General features: G+C 37.4%; 1 protein-coding gene and 1 long non-coding RNA gene across 3 annotated transcripts in view; both read left to right on the top strand.

Annotated features, from left to right (window-relative positions):
* Positions 1 to 16147, top strand: part of HS6ST3 (heparan sulfate 6-O-sulfotransferase 3) — a 290420-nt gene that overhangs the window by 55057 nt on the left and 219216 nt on the right. The window lies entirely within an intron of this gene.
* LOC113948026 lies at positions 515 to 7170 on the top strand. 2 transcript variants are annotated; one of them, XR_003527960.1, is made up of 3 exons: positions 515 to 620; positions 5689 to 5783; positions 7061 to 7170. It is a non-coding gene; the product is annotated as an uncharacterized LOC113948026 (long non-coding RNA). The 2 variants fall into 2 exon arrangements; XR_003527961.1 differs by lacking the exon at positions 7061 to 7170 and adding an exon at positions 6525 to 6621.

The following is a 16147-nucleotide window of genomic DNA, read 5'->3' as shown; positions in this document are numbered from 1 at the left end:
ACACATACATACCTACTCTGTGCATAGGCACAGCAGTGTCCATCCACCCACCTACACACTTGCCTCTGCTTGAAATGTGAATAGCCCATAAACTTGGTGTGTGCCAGCTAGCTAGCAGTCTTATGAGGCTCTCTTTCTGCTTTTTTCCCTTAAAGACTTTGAACAGGCCTAAACCGCAGCAGATGAGCCCTGTTTCATGGTGTACTTTGGCCTGTGGCCGTCAGTGCTTGCATGTGTTATAAGTTCTCTGGCAATCACTCTTTGGGTGCTGGGGACTCCTAAAGGGGCAGCTGAAGTGGCTCCAGTCAATTCTTATCCCCCTTTCCGTTGTACCAGGAGGGCTTTTTGCATCTTAACATTAGTACTGATGCTGATCCCAGCCTTGAAGAAATAATTCATACACTGCTGTATGGATCTGAGTAACTGTGAAGATAAAGGGCATGTTTTGACATCATAGGTGTCCTCTGTGGCCTTATGGGCTGGTAGTGTAAGCTTCAACACTTGGTATGTTCCATCATTCCCAGGACCTGTCATGTGTCATGATCCTTGCTTAGAAACTAGAGACAGCAGCCATTGCGGAGGAGAGGTTAAGTTTGTTCTCTGTCAAGTCAAAGAGCAAGGTGATGCCTCTGCTAATAGGGAATGGTGGATGCAATTGCATCTCTGTCCAATGCCTGCTGTGTCACTGGCAGCAGCTAAAAGAATGGTTGAGTGTGATGTACCTGATTCTCCCTTGGGAATTCAGTACTTAGCAAAGTTTCCCTAGCCTGCCTTCAGAATATGTGAAGGCTCTAAATCTGTTCAAGCTGTCCTGTGACAGGTATTCTTGGACTGATTTTCTAAGCAAAAAAATATAATCTCCGGGACTGGGTATATATGCTGCTATCCAGAAGTGTTTATGTGCCATCAAAACTCATCCTAACGTGTTACGAGGCCTTGTCTGAGTAGTAGTCCTGAGTGACAAAAAAAAATGGTAAAAGATCCAGCAGCTAAAAATGAAGACGTTTGCCAAACATGATCTCCATGCACGTTAATATGCAAATCATTAAGACACTCGAAAGCTGTCTTTTGACTAGTTGCGTATATTTGTATATCTGTGTGTATAGTAATTTGAGTACACAACTTCTACCTGCTAATCAAATATTGGAGTGTGCTCAGTCTGTGAACAGTTAAATGGTTATGTAGATATGCTCATACACAACACTGACTTGAGTATGTTAAGAATACATACAGAAGTCCCTATTGCATAGCTGTGAGAAGACCAAATACTGCTTAAAAATAAAATACTCTTATCTGTCCCAGGAATTTGTTAAATTCTAACTTCCCTAAATGTCAAAGGAAATACTCGTTGTTGCCATCGTTGCAATATTAAAGGTAATTACTTTCTGTATATTTTTCTTGAGGTTTATTTCTGAAGGTATTCTGTAAAAATTACTGGAGTTTCTCAGCTATTGCCATGGAACTCAACAGTTAACCTACAGATCTTGGGACAGTGAACAGTCTATATTCTTCAACAGCTTCACTGTATGGCTTAATTTTTTAGCATATTTTCAATATGTTTTTCTTCATAGCAATGACGATTTTGTTCTTCTACTCTTAGGTGCCATGCAGGGAGTCTGAGATACTATTCAAATTCTATTCCTCTTGTTTTTGTATTGCAGAGAAACTATTAACCTCTTCAAAAAAATATGGGAATAATATCTGTTACAGATATTGTTCTGCTCTGTAGGCAGATTTTGGTTCATGTTCTTGAAAGAATTGTTTTGATTCAGAAATTGTTCTTGATGAAAAGCTTAATTTAAAATAGCAATATCTATATCTCCCCAAAAGATAATTCTGAACTCTTTTCAGTTTTTCTCTCATCTTGTAAGACATGTATTATATTAACTTTTCACAGTTTAAACTTTGGTTAACCTATTATGGTAGATTGCAAAGCAACCACTTTGTCTCCACTTTAATAACATTCCCCCTCCTACCCCAAGAGAAACTTTGATTATTCCGTTTCTGTGGAACGAGTTCTCTTTCTGTTTGATGAAAAATAAGAATAATATAAATTACTGGTTTGTTTTATCCCCCCCCCCCCCCTTCAAGAAACCTTAATAAGGATCTTGTTTTTATTGTTCTTGCACAGAAATATATGAAAGTGTTGCCACTGTTGCCAGGTTATCAGCATACAGTGATAAATGAAATTCAGAGTTTGGGAAGGAGGGTATAGTAAGATTAAGTGCAAACAAAAAAAATGCTTCATGTCATTTGGGATATATAATACGATCATATCTTGCTGCCCCTTGCTCGCCTCTTCTCTTTGCCTCTAGCTACCTTTACTCTATTGGACTTTCATTTAACTGCCTTACTTTGTTAATGTAAAATGTATGAAGATTCTAAAATATTGCATTCCCTGGTATTATGTCTATGCTGCATATGTTAAGAAAAAGGTGCAAATTTGGGACACTGCACATATATTACTGCTTTGATTCTTCCCTACATATGCTGGAAGTTAAGGCCAAAGAAATATAGTTAAAATGTTGCTTTGCATATTAAGAGCTGAGGTTAGTTTTTTGATGGCTTCTGAAGTTGATCACACAGCTCAGTTATGTAATAGGAACTCTTTATAAAGACTTACGTGTAATATACAGATTTTTATGGAAATCTGGGATGATATAAATAATCGCCAGTAGGTCTGTCTTCTGAGTTAGTCACATATGAAAGCCAAGTTTTCTTTGTTTCTTTGTTGGGCACAAACCTTTTTTTATCTTATTCTGAATATGGTGAATGTAGTTTTGAAGGTTAGAACAAAATTAGAGGATCTTGCATTGCCAAAGTGTCTGAAGATGGTCATTACCCCAATGCTTTCTACTTGAAATATGCCAGTAAAATATACAAATGGTTGCACTGACTTAGTCTAAAGTCTCGTGTTGGCAATAGGATAGTGACTTTTTGTTGTTGCTGGACAAAGATCCCAGAATATTCTCCTAGTCTCTTGTGATTGGAGGTTTTTTTGTTGGGTGTTGGGGGTTTTTTGTTGTTTTTTTTTTTTAAATAGCTTGGAGAAGTTTCAGTCCAAAAAACCCACATCCAGTTGTTTTGTAAACATATGAAACTTCTCTGTTGCAAGTACTTGAGCAAGAATAAAAAATAGCGAGGAGTGCCCTCTATGAATTTGACACATATTAGCTTCATTTCCTTGGTTACTAAATTGGAAGGTGCACCGAACTGTTGTTCTGTCTGCATTTTCATGCTATTCATTCTCTTATAAATTACTGTCATATCTCAGTTACCTCATCTTCGGGACTGAGGAGTCCAGGTGTCTTAATGGTTCCCCAGATTAATCTGTTCCATGTGTTTCAAGGCGCTTGCTGTCCTTCTCAGTAACTTTCCCCTTTACATCCTTTTTGTGATAAGAGGAATCAGAAGTGTCCAGAGTATTACAGATGTGATTGTTCCATGAATTTATACCAGGGCATGATGTTCTCTGCTCTTGCTGCTGGATAGTTAGATTGTCTATAGATAGCAGAGTACAGTACAGCAGATCTGAGCAGATTCCAACAAATACTGCTGGGCAATGTGTTTCCAGAGTAACTACTGCCCTTGTCTTTACTTTGGTTTTGTGGCCTTCATAAAGTTATCTATCCAAGCACCTAGTTACTCTTACAATGTAGCAGTCTTGTGTCTTTAAGAGGTTTTTGTGAAGAACACTGAAAGATGCTTTTTTTGTTAGTAGTGCCTGATGGGATTTGCTTTTCTTTCGTGTGGAACCTCCTTTTAAGGTTTGTCCATCATGATGCTACTTTACAAAAGCTTTGATAAGTCTTTCACAATACGTTCTGTTTGTCTGTGTAGTCAGAAATACTGTTTTTCAGAATAGTTCATCTTATGGGTACATTCACATCAATGTAAAAGGTTAGAGGAATGGTCTTTGCTATCAAAAGTATGTTTTACATTAGTGTAATCACATTTGTGTAGCTTATATCACTAGAGATGATTTCTAGAACTAGTCTGACAGCATATAAACAGTGAAATGACAAGTCTTCAGTGAAGTTCTGAGGGTCACTGAAGAAAAAGGATCTTTCATAGAATCATAGAATCATAGAATAGATTGGGTTGGAAAAGACCTCCAAGATCATCAAGTCCAACCCCTGATCCAACTCCAATTACTATATCATGGCACTAAGGGCCACGTCCAATCTCTTTTTAAAAACCTCTAGGGATGGTGAATCCACCACCTCTCTGGGTAGGCCGTTCCAATGCCTGATAACCCTCTCTGTAAAGAATTTCTTCCTAACATCTAACCTAAGCCTCCCCTGGCAGAACTTGAGCCCATGTCCCCTTGTCCTATTGTTGGTTGCCTGGGAGAAGAGACCAACCCCCACCTGGCTATAACCTCCCTTCAGGTAGTTGAAGAGAGTGATGAGGTCGCCTCTAAGCCTTCTCTTCTCCAGACTGAACAACCCCAGCTCCCTCAGCCTCTCCTCATAGGACTTGTGCTCCAGTCCCTTCACCAGCCTCGTTGCTCTTCTCTGGACCCGCTCCAGCACCTCAATATCCTTCCTGAACTGAGGGGCCCAGAGCTGAACACAGTACTCAAGGTGTGGTCTCACCAATGCAGAGTACAGGGGAAGGATCACTTCCCTGCTCCCGCTGGCCACACTGTTCTTGATGCAGGCCAGGATGCCATTGGCCTTCTTGGCCACCTGGGCACACTGCTGGCTCATGTTCAGCCTCCTGTCGATCAGCACCCCCAGGTCCCTTTCCGCCTGGCTGCTCTCCAGCCACAATACCATAAATGCTAAAGCTCAGTTGTCTTTGGATTTATGCCCTTCACTTTCCAAAGAGGTCTTCTTCCTCTTCACTCTTGAGTTTCTTTTCTAGCATCCCTGTTTGATGTCATTTGGTGTGGCTTCTCTAAGCCGTGCACACAAGACCTCACCACCCCACCCAAAAATTTTGTAGATTGGACAGGAAAGATCATTTAGTTCAACCCCTTTCCTCAAGCAGGGCTGTCTAGATCAGGTTGTCCAGTAAAGTTTTGAATGTATACAATGTTTATATACTCAAATATACATACGCACATGATATATACTTAAATGCACAGACATGCAGGCTGTTTTTATTTCAATTATTGTGTCAAAACTCTTTTGCCTTCACCTATGAGCATTATGTAGGTGTTTCTTTCGTAGAGACTGTAGTTTTTGTAGAATCCCCAGGAACTTAATTATCTTTGAGTGTCCAAACTCTTTATCAAATTTAGTTGAAATTTGCCAACAACTTTAGAATTTAAATGTGACAAGTTAACAGATGAGGGACTGCCTAAGCCTCATTTCCTTGGAGGCTGAGACAGTCCAGGTTAAAAATGTCTCTATTTTTGGGTTCTTTTAGCATTGCCAGACTAATGTAGCATGAAGCTGTTCAACTGTGCTGGGAAATTAAGGATTGGAGTCCACTGTTTAATGTGTATTGTGTGAGTGTTGCCATTCCTTTCCAGTGATGAAAGCAGTGTATGTAAACGCTGTCCTGGAAATTGTTAAAATAAACCTTTATTAAGTGATAATGATAATATTAACAGACAGTATATTTTCTAAATCTCATTGCTGATGCAGGAATTCTTTTCCACTGTCAAAGAAGTCTCTGTATTTAGATTAAATGTGTTGGGCTCTTTTGTCACTTGTGAATCTTATTTTTCTGTTTTAGCCCTGTAGGAGCTCAGTGAAGTCAGTGAGAGTGTTTCCTATCAGATTCAATTTCCTGAGAGTCCATCTGTTACATCTCAGAGGAGAACATAAGAGGTAGAAGTAACTTCCTAGCAAGTACATCAACGTCAGCTCAATAGAACAGCAACTCCACAAGGGTTTGTGTCTTAAACAGTAAATGAAGTTGTTAGGTACAGCAAGAAGATTAATGTTGTGACTACTAATCATCTTGTCTTTAGCTTCTCTTAACTCTTAATTAAAAAAGCCCCAAATCTTCCTGTAATTAAGGCAGCTTCAAAGAAAACTTTGTAAAGCCAGGGATTTCGTGAGGTGTCTGGATATGTTTAAGCAAAAAATGGCAATCTGTGAAATAGTACAAATAGCAGTTGTGGTAGACTGTGTCATGATAGGAAAACTTTTCCAGAGGATTAGAAATACTTTTATATGTACAACAAATAATAGCATAGTGTGCATGTAAAGTGTCATTCCAATGACTGACAGCTTCTGAAAATTCTTTCATGATTGAAAAACGTGGTTTAAGGTTTGGTTCCTGAGCACTGCTTGGGTGGGGGAGGATGTTTTCCTCATCTTAAAAGTGAAATAGGAGGAGCAGCTCTGCAGTGACATTGCCTGCTGTGGTGAGCTGTTAGATTGCTTTCTGTGAGTGAACTTCACATGACTTTCATAGCATTGATTAATTTTGAAACATTTTTCAATATGACTAGCTTTGAAAGATGACTGTTTATGGGGGAAAAAAACAAGTAAAGGCAGTTAGATGTGTATCTGTCAGAAATGTACAGTACAAGAGAAGCTGCATTTAAAAATTCCTGATTTCAGAAGTAAAAGTGTGTTTACTGTTGGACTCAAAGCCAGACTATGAAGTGCTGTGTTGCCGTGTTATGGAGAAGTACAGGTCTGTTACAGTACTGCACCTTTTTGTTTCTCTCTCCCATTTTTGTCTTTCTCTTCTTCCTCTTCCTCATACCCTGCTGCCTATGCCAGGTGAGTGCAAGTGGGATGAGGTATTAAATTGGTAATTTGAAATGTATGTAATGATAAGAATGCAGCATGGATTGAATTAGGTGATAGACTTCTTTCTGCTTTGTAACAATATTTTCAACTAGTGATGGCCAATTAGAGATAGTATTCGACAATTAATGGGAAAAACAAATGAGATGTGTAGTAATTGCATGGTGGTTTAAGTTGTACCTTTAATTAAGTTTAAAAAGGTATTTCAGGTACCAGACAGAGTCTAGGTATTGCTCAGTGGAATAGGTAAGTCTGTGTTAAGCTTTCACACCCAGAAGTCTCCTAGCAGCAAAGGCTTCTTGAAATCTGCCTTTAGCATCTCTACTTTATTCTTCATTGTGCAGGTGGTTTGGATATGTTCATCCTGGAAGAAACACTGTTCTTACTGAACGAAAAATGAGAATTGAGTAGAACAAATTCACACTTGGATTACATGAGTTTTATCCACAAGGACGTTTCATCCTGGTTTTCAGACATGGTGAAGTAGAGGTCAGAGGCTTGCTCTCTATCTGTCAGCTGACTTGTCAAATGCATCTTCCTCTTCCTAAAATAATTTCTGAAGCTATTGGCCAATTGTCAGATTAGAAAATAAGATAAGGTTCCCAAAGGTGCTAGATTTCCTATTCTGTGATTGTTGAAACTAGACATTGAAACAGTACTTTCTCCCTGTTGAGAGGGGAGCCTCTCCCTATCTCTAACCTCTCCCCTCCTCTATCTTGTTTGGTATTCTGTCAGCCAGCTGGCTGGCCATAGTACAACTGCTAGACCCCTTATAGAATGTGTCAGACAATAGTGTGCAGTGGGGAATATCATAGGCTTCCTGACAAGTGTTCTTACGTTGTAAATGGATGGCTTGTAATGTGAATTGGGTAGAAAACATTGTGTTTTTTGATAGAACACATCTTTTCCTGTAATATGCAACAGTGTAGTTATTTCAGGTAAGATTTTTTTTAAGAGGACTGATGGTATACTTAAAGCACGGGATACTGAATAGATGTCTTTTAATTAGTTACATATATATAAAAAATAATGTTTCATTACTAATACAGAATATATTAGCTGTTTTGTAACATAAACAATAAAGTCTGTTAGGAGTGAGGCACATGCTTTCTGGGAAGAATTATGTATAGGAAAAATACTATCCCAAAAGCAATTGATTACCTCTTCATAATTTTACATCCTTTAATATGTTGCATTTTGACTGTTCAACACTGAAGATGGATTCTGTTACTATGTCCCCAAATGCTTTTTTTTTTTCTTTTTGAACTAAAACAATATCCCACATCATGTTTCTGTAGGTAGCAAACCCTACAAAAGCAATACCCTGTGTCATGTTTTGTAGATTTGCTTTGGATTTTTTTTTCTTAATACATTTTCAGGTTTTCAGAGGTTCTGCAACCTGCTTTTTCCTGTTTGCATTTCTGAGGCAATGTTGTTCTGTTCCAGATTTTGTTAATAAAATAGGTTCACAGTTACACACATAGTAGGACAAAGAATTGTGTTTAATCACATCAGCAAACATTGATATGGTATTCAATAGATACAAAATTAAGAGAGTAAAATAAACATTGGGGTATTGAGTAAGAATATCAACTCCCATCCTTTAGATTCCTTACTGGGGTGATTTCCTTGCCTCTCTTTGCTTAGGGGACAGTAATAGCAATGGGCTTCACAGCTGTTGCCAACAATTATTAAAATAATTGAAATTGTATCAGCTTGCTCCAATAATGAATGTAGTTCTGCTTTATCTTTGTGAAGGATTATTGTACATTATACTGAAAAAGAATTGTTTGAGATCCTAGAATTATCTGCTACCTCCTTTTAAACTGATAGAATCACAGATAGAATCTGTGAAGATGTTCTGTTTATTCTTGCAAACATGATATTACTGTTACTCTTTGTGGTTTATTGGGGTTTTTTTAGCAATTGGATTATCTATGGTGCTTGAAGTATTTTTGTTATATTTCATAATATCTTTTCTCATAGGGCATGTATGTAATGTTAAGATATATTCAGTGGGTATCTTTTACTCATTTAACAAAGTTTGACTTAAACCTTAATAAAAATTTGTCTTCAGATTAAGCATTACATGTCATATATAATATGCTTTAATTTGCATTTAGCAATTACAGCTCTGCCTAGAAAGAGAAGGTTGATTTGATTATTCACACTTAAAGATTACAGTAAATGAAAAATGAAAATGGTTTGACTTGATTTCTGACATAATTGCTTCATTTGGATTGGCGTCACCTTGCACCATTTGTTGAGAAAGGGGGACTGATTTAATGTAAAAGAATTGTGAAAGTGATTAACCAATGCTGAGGTTGATAACATTTAAATAAAGCTTTATATGAAGATCAGTGGAAAGAGGAGAAAAAACTCACTTTAACACTACTGTAGTGCATGCTTTTTTAAATCTTAACCCCTGTGTTACTACTGTAATCTGGCAATAAGCTTCTCCCTATTATTATGCGCTGTGAACATAAGAAAAATAAAATAAATGATGTTGGGAAGAAGAGGAAAGGGAAAAGTAATTTTTTGCTTAAATCATTTTAACATTTTAGAACAGCTGTTTTGTGTTGATCTGTAACAATTTCTTTCTTCTTAATGGTTCCTGAATAAAATTAGATTTGTCCAACTGTGGCATTTGTGGGGCAGAGTCCTAGTCTGAATTCTTTCTTCCCTTTAGAGCTCTTTGGCAACATCTGTCCCCTCAGCTTCTGTGTTCTTTTCTTCCCTTGGCACTTGAAAATTCCTTGATCCTCACAGCTGTACACTTAACCTCTTGCCTGCCAAGTGAGAGTGCTCTTTTCTGGTACTAACCAAGTAACACTGCTAATTGTGTTGAAATATTATCTCCTAATTTCATCTTGCCTTAAAAGATAGCAGCATTTTGTTTTGGAATTAATGAAAGAATTGCACTCCAAATGTCTGTAAGCTTCTTAGATGTTTTGATTATGTAGGCTTTTCTGTATCCTTGTTTACAAAAAGGGACCCTTCTTATGCTTATATGTCAGCTTGTTTTGCTGCTTAAACCCAAATTCTTCCTTGTTGCTGTATGTATTCCCACGATTGAAGAGCACTGGTCTTGCACTGCAGGCAGGCAGCTTTGGAATGAACCCTTTGATCATGACCTGCCAGTAAAAACCAATTTGTCAGAGTCCTGGCTTCCCAGGTATGCAAAATCCACACTGCAAGTACTTTTGAGTAATGCGTCTTGCTACTTATGCTTCCTTCTTAGTAATAAAAACCTCACCGGTGTTAATTCTGTTCTAATGCACTTCTGGTCGCATCTGCTGTTTTCTGCATCTAACAACCACCTTCAGTTTTTAAACTGAGAGGTGGTAACTTTTTAGTTTTAGCCTTAATACGAACTTTCTGAACTGTATTGCATTTTGTAGGTCTCCTGTATGTTGTGAACATCATCTGTTATGTTTTCTCTGTTTTCCAATTTATTTCAGTAGTAATTTTCATGTGTAGAGAGTATCAGTGCTGGAGCCGCTCTCTTGTAATAACTTTTGGAACAGCTGCAGAGTCAGCTGGTGGTTGCAGAGTTGGATTTGAATACATCCTGGGAGCTGCTTTTGAGGCCAGTGCCTTGTGGCCTTAGGGTCAGCTGAACTTCTGTTGCTTTAGGGGAGCTCATTCCTGATATTATTCCATTTCAGACTGTTACTTTGTAGGGAAGAGATTGAATCCTGAATGGGTGGGGTTTTTTCTTGTTTCTGTCATGAGGTCACCCTTTGTTTCCAAATCATCAAATTCAGCTTCCCAGCAAAGAAAATTTCACACTTTGTGGCCCCTGCTTAACCACCCATGGCCTTTGTCAGGCAAGCTGTCGACTTTGGATGACAGATAAGAAAGTATGTGAACCCATTAAAGATGTTCTTTTTTGGCTTGGGCATAGGTGTGTTAATATTCTGTGTGCTGCCCTTTATGGCATAATCGTGGCAGGTATTCACTAAAAACTGCAGCAGATCTAATGATGATGGTCTCCCTCATCTACGTGTGCATTCACAAAGTGGACATTCTTCTCATCTGTATCAAAGCAAGACAGATTTTGCCAGAAGCTGTAGCTGTCCTATCTTGTATATTTTTGTTGAGACTAATTAATTATAATAATGGAGGCATTTCAATATGGCTATCACAGAACCCAAAACTAGAAGTCAAGATGCTGCTCCTAATTTTACACTCGATCCAGCATTTATAGCCTTGACAAAGATGTAAGTGAACTTGAGAGGGGGGACAAGGTTAAAAAAGAATCTCTGGCAATAGAAATTCCTTCTCATGAAGGGAGAAAGAGACATAGGCCACAGGACACTTGTTTCAATTTTACCACTTTGACATCATCAGTACCCATGGTCCAATAGATCTTTCTCAATGTGCTTGACCTTGCAGACACAAGGTCTGAGTGCTTCTAAAGAGGAAATTTTGCCATCCAATGGATGTATTGTCAACTTCATTTTCAATGAAAAAGTGATTGATTTATGTCCTGTCTCTGCAAAAGATTTAAATTGTTCATTATTGGATAGTTTAGGCATGCTGTATATCTTTCAAATCTTGTCGACCAGTATTTTGGGGTAAGATTGAAGTGGTGGAGCGTAACAATATCTCAGTAATAACTAGGAGCTTTGTAGTGCATGATAGCTGTCAGCAGAGACAGTGATATATGGTATACATTGTTAACAAATGTGGTTTCTGGATATCTGTAATGGTTTACCTTGCTCCCCCAAAAAATCTGTGCATGGGTATCTTTTAGGATGTGGGAGGAGACTTGTCTCCTGAGTGTTGAAAGCAAGCCCTTTAAGTCCAGTTTGATGAAGTAGTTTGTAATAATGGCTTGTTTATTAAAAAAATAACAAACCAAAACACCCAAACCCTGCCTCCCAAAACAAACTCCAACAACCAAACAACAAAAATACCCACCAAACCAAACCCAAAAAATAATTAAAAAACTAAAACAAACAACCACAAACAGGCTTTACAAAAGTGATTATCCCAAAGTGGTCATCACCTATGTCATATTTAAAGAAAAAAATGCTAGTAGTTGCTCAAACTTACGAAAACAAAAGATCTGAACAAGAGGGTGTGGGAGCAGAACATAAACAGAATATAGAGTGGGACATGCAAAGAAGAAAGGGAATCTCAATGTACTGGACTTGACTTCGAAGAAACAAGATCACATATGGTCACATTTCTGTGATTGTGCAGTTGTATGTGAAGGGATATGAAACATGAACAACAATAAACAAGTAAACAAAGACTTCTGTACAGTTTTTTAGCTTTTATGACCTCTTCTTGTAGCTCTTCTGAAGAGTGGGTAGTCTGTTGTCAGAACTGTTGTGTGGTGCCAGCGGCGGAGTAGAGATGTTGATTAGAAGGTTCTAATTGGTTGCTGTCAATTATAGGTGTTGTATAAGCCAGTGAGAATAGATGTTATGTTTGCTTCTGGCATTTCAGTGTCTTTGTGAAAAAAATAAAAAAAAAGGCACTATAAAGAAGAGCTATTAGCTGAGAATTAGCAACAGCATATAGCACAAAGAGAAAATGTTTTATTAAACTATGAAGAATTATAAGTTTTAGATTCATGCCTGAGGTGTTTGTGGCTGTGATGGGGCTATCGTAAGAAAGTGGAACCACTGCCACCAGAACCCTCAGGTGTTTTTAAAGAGATTGTTAATTTTCTTTCATAACAGTTTTCATCTCTTTATTTGCATTATTCTCTCTGCTGCTTTGTAAGTGCTGAAGAATTAAGTAGAAATTTCAAAAGTTGATTGCAGTATCCTTTGTCCTGTTGATATGCTGCTTTATTTTCCAGATACAATCTAAAGAAATGTATAATGGAATTATATTAATCACTGAATTGAAAATAAGGTGAAGTTTTGCTATACCAGTCAAATTCAATTTTAGGTAGCTTTCACATTTGGTTAGAATGACTGGGCTAGATAATTAAGTTTACAAGTAGCATAAATAGAGATATAATTAATGTTAAATGTGAAGGCCATGTCAGTCAGCAATAAAATGCCATGTCCAACTTCCTTGAAAAGATTATCTTGCAGTGCCTTTGAAATTTAAATGTTACTTGCAATGTCATGTTAGTCAGTTTGTGCTGGGAGGTTTGCAGCTCCTGGAACAATTATAGTATGCTCTGTTCCTCATATTCTAACTTTGTGAACAAGACACATCAGAAGTCACTCTTATGCATCATCAATAGCATAAACTGCTGCGCAGACTCAATACTAAAGTCTTCAGCCTTTGTATTTTGCCTGACTTTTTTAGTTCCCTTTAATTAGTTTACATTGAAATGGTGCATGAAAAGAATTTCATACAGGTTCTGGGAGGCAGTTATAAGTACAAGTGTCTATAGTTAGTTATTAAAAAAGATAAATAGTAGTTGTGGTAAAAATTGGTCTTTTGTCAAACATTTTTTAATTTAAAAACTTTGTAGCCTTACTGTATTCCTGAATAATCAATCGTCATCTCATGGGAACCTAATTTAGTGGAATTTCATACTAAGATACTTCAGTTTTATATTTTGGTGAGATGAACAAACTCAAATGTTTTGAAACATTTGGAACATGGGAAACATGGGGATTTTTTTCCTAATATTGGTGTCATTTTTACTATTGTGAATTTATCTCTAAACTACTTAAAGAGAAATGCATCATCCTTATTTATACTTATTGTTACATAAAGATGTGAGCTAATTAATTCCTACCTAGTTACTAGGTGATTATTTAAAAGGATGCCCCTAGTTAGCTTGCTATAGGAATTATGTGCTTGCTTGTATAATAAAAATAAAAAAAAAATACCAATGTTAGCAGTGAAAAGTGTTGAACCTGTAAATATTCTTGCAAGCAAACACTACCTGTTTATCCTTGCCATAGTGACTGATGGGTAGCAGATATCAATCACTCAAAAAAAAAAGTTTCCATCGCTACTGAATTTAAACAAGTTATTTACACTTGTAAGTGGTAGAACATGCATATGGGTCTGAAAATGTTTGGGGGGTGAGGGGAGGTTTTCACTTAAAATTATTGAAATTTGGATTGTATCTGTGAATAACTCGAAAATCTAAATTCAACCTGCAGCCCTGTATAATGACCCTATATTTTGTCATTCCTGATCTGAATAATACACAGAAGGTAACCTACTGTACTGAAGTCTTTCAGCTATATAGATCCTACTGTTTTCATTGACATAGAGGTCTCAGGTATGTCACAAGTTTCAACACACATGCGAACAAAATAGTTTGCAGTAAAATAGACTTTCTTGATATTCAAGGAATCCTGTGGAAATTCCCTCTTACTCCTTCTCCCCCACAAGAATCAGCAAGTAACATAGGGGTGCTAATAAAAAGGGACACAGCTTTATAAATTGGGTAATAGAATGTTAGAATGTGAAAACTGTTAATTTTTATCATCAGAAACCTCGAGACTGAACATTTTAACGACTGTGGGGGACAAAAATAAAGAGCTAGTTCACCATTATGCTTTGAATATAGGTTACCCAGCCGTCTCATTTACTTAATTGGATGTATTTTTTGGCCCTTCTTTGTATTCAGATATTTTGAAAAATAGTTTACACATTGCTAAACAGGAACTATATGAAATATCTGCTTTTGGGTTGAGCAAACTTAATATGTTAATCTTGGCTTAATTTAATTTGCTCTAATGTTAGTGGTGAATTTTTAAATGGTTCATTTGGTTTCTTAATTATTGTTAAAGGGATTTAGTGTACTTTCAGAATACTCATATTGTTGTCAAGTGCAAAACCCTTTCATCTGGGTACATTTCTTGCCTTTCCACTATACAGGAGATGAGAAACAGTAGGAGGGGAATCCTGGTGATTTGATTGCTCAGAGACAATAAAGGTTTCTTCAAAAAGGCTTTTAATGTCATGATACATTTTATTTCCTGTGATGTAGTGTGAGAGGCATAGTCACTGTTCATGAATGCCTCAAGCTGTGGTATTTTACTGACCTCTTGGGAGGCTGTAGGAGATGCTGAACCAATGTCAAAGAAGGAGCTCAGAGGAGGTCAGATGTTCACACAAAACTCACAAGTTTTTTTTATCATTTGCACTTATCTGTTTATAACAAGAATATATGCATTTTTCTTTATGGAAAAGCTTTCCAGTTCTAAACAAGTTCAGTGGGTTTTAGGCAACCTAGCTTATGAAATCCGTATTTGCTTGTAGAGGAGATACTGTGCAGAAGGTGTATGCTGCCCATGTTACAATGGTAAAAGCATGTAAAGTAATGTGTTAATGTGGTAAAATACTGTGGAGAGTGATACACATGTAGAATTACACAGTTGATCTGAAATCACATTTGCCATGCTTCTTTGAGAGCCTCACTTTCAATGTTCCCATTAATCCATTTTTCTGGGGACTTGTTTTGAACACAGATTACTCAAGGGTTCAAATAGTTGTGGGGGAGAAAGGGAATGAATGGCTCATCCTCAGTAAATGCTTTTTGGCCTATGCTTACAAATATTAACCTTTCACAATTTTATTTACTTTTTAAACATTTAGTATGTAGGAGCCTAAGACAGTGTAAGTTGTTGTAAGTTGCACTAAGACTTAGAGAGGTGGGGGACATAAATAATTGACTAAAAAATTTATACAGCTGCATCTGCAAAAATGATTCTGAGAATTCCTTTATCCCGTCTGAAGCCAACATGTCTGTTCTTCCATCCCCCATCTTCTGTCCTTACTTAGGGTCATCTAGTGTATTAGAGTGATACACGTGGTAAAATTGAAATACCATCTCCACAGTGAACCTCAGAACATTTTATACGTGTTTGTATCTAGGAAAACTATCAGTTCATTTGGTGGCTCTCAGTTGGAAATGCAGTGCCTCCAGGTGTAAACAGTAAGGTCATTGTGGGGAGTTGCTTCTTGTCGAGTGAAGATGAGATTTGAATGCAAACAGTAGGAGATAAGTTTGTATTTTCTACTGAAATTACCTTCAGGTTACGCTGTGACAGGACTACAAATTGAAAAGCAGCAGACCTGTCCAGCAATGCACTGCTGGAATGTGAGGGTAGCATACCTCATTAGTAAGACTTGTTCCTGAGTGGTAGTGGAATGAATTCAGCTCTCACTGTGTTTCGTGGTGTGTTTTAAGTCATATCTGTGTAATATGCTTCAGTCTTGTGACCTGACTGAGAGCATTATCACTCAGAGTTGTCACAGTAGGAGCAGCTACATTACATCTCCAGCACACCCAGCTGGGAGTCATCACTGGAAGTTCTTATCAATAGCTTGTTTATACCTCCCAGGTAAGTAAGTCCTCAGGACTGTGTCCAGTGTTGCCTTTCTGTTGATGCCTCCTTTTTCTTGTCTTCTTCTGAAAACATGGCTAAAATCTCTTTTGTTTGGAAAAGAAATTAAAGCAAAACCTACCTCTTCAACACTTTTTTTTTTTT

Source organism: Corapipo altera, unplaced genomic scaffold (assembly GCF_003945725.1).
Source record: "Corapipo altera isolate COAL_440 unplaced genomic scaffold, ASM394572v1 0, whole genome shotgun sequence".
Classification (NCBI taxonomy): Eukaryota; Metazoa; Chordata; class Aves; order Passeriformes; family Pipridae; genus Corapipo; species Corapipo altera.
This window is presented reverse-complemented; position numbering and strand designations above follow the sequence as displayed.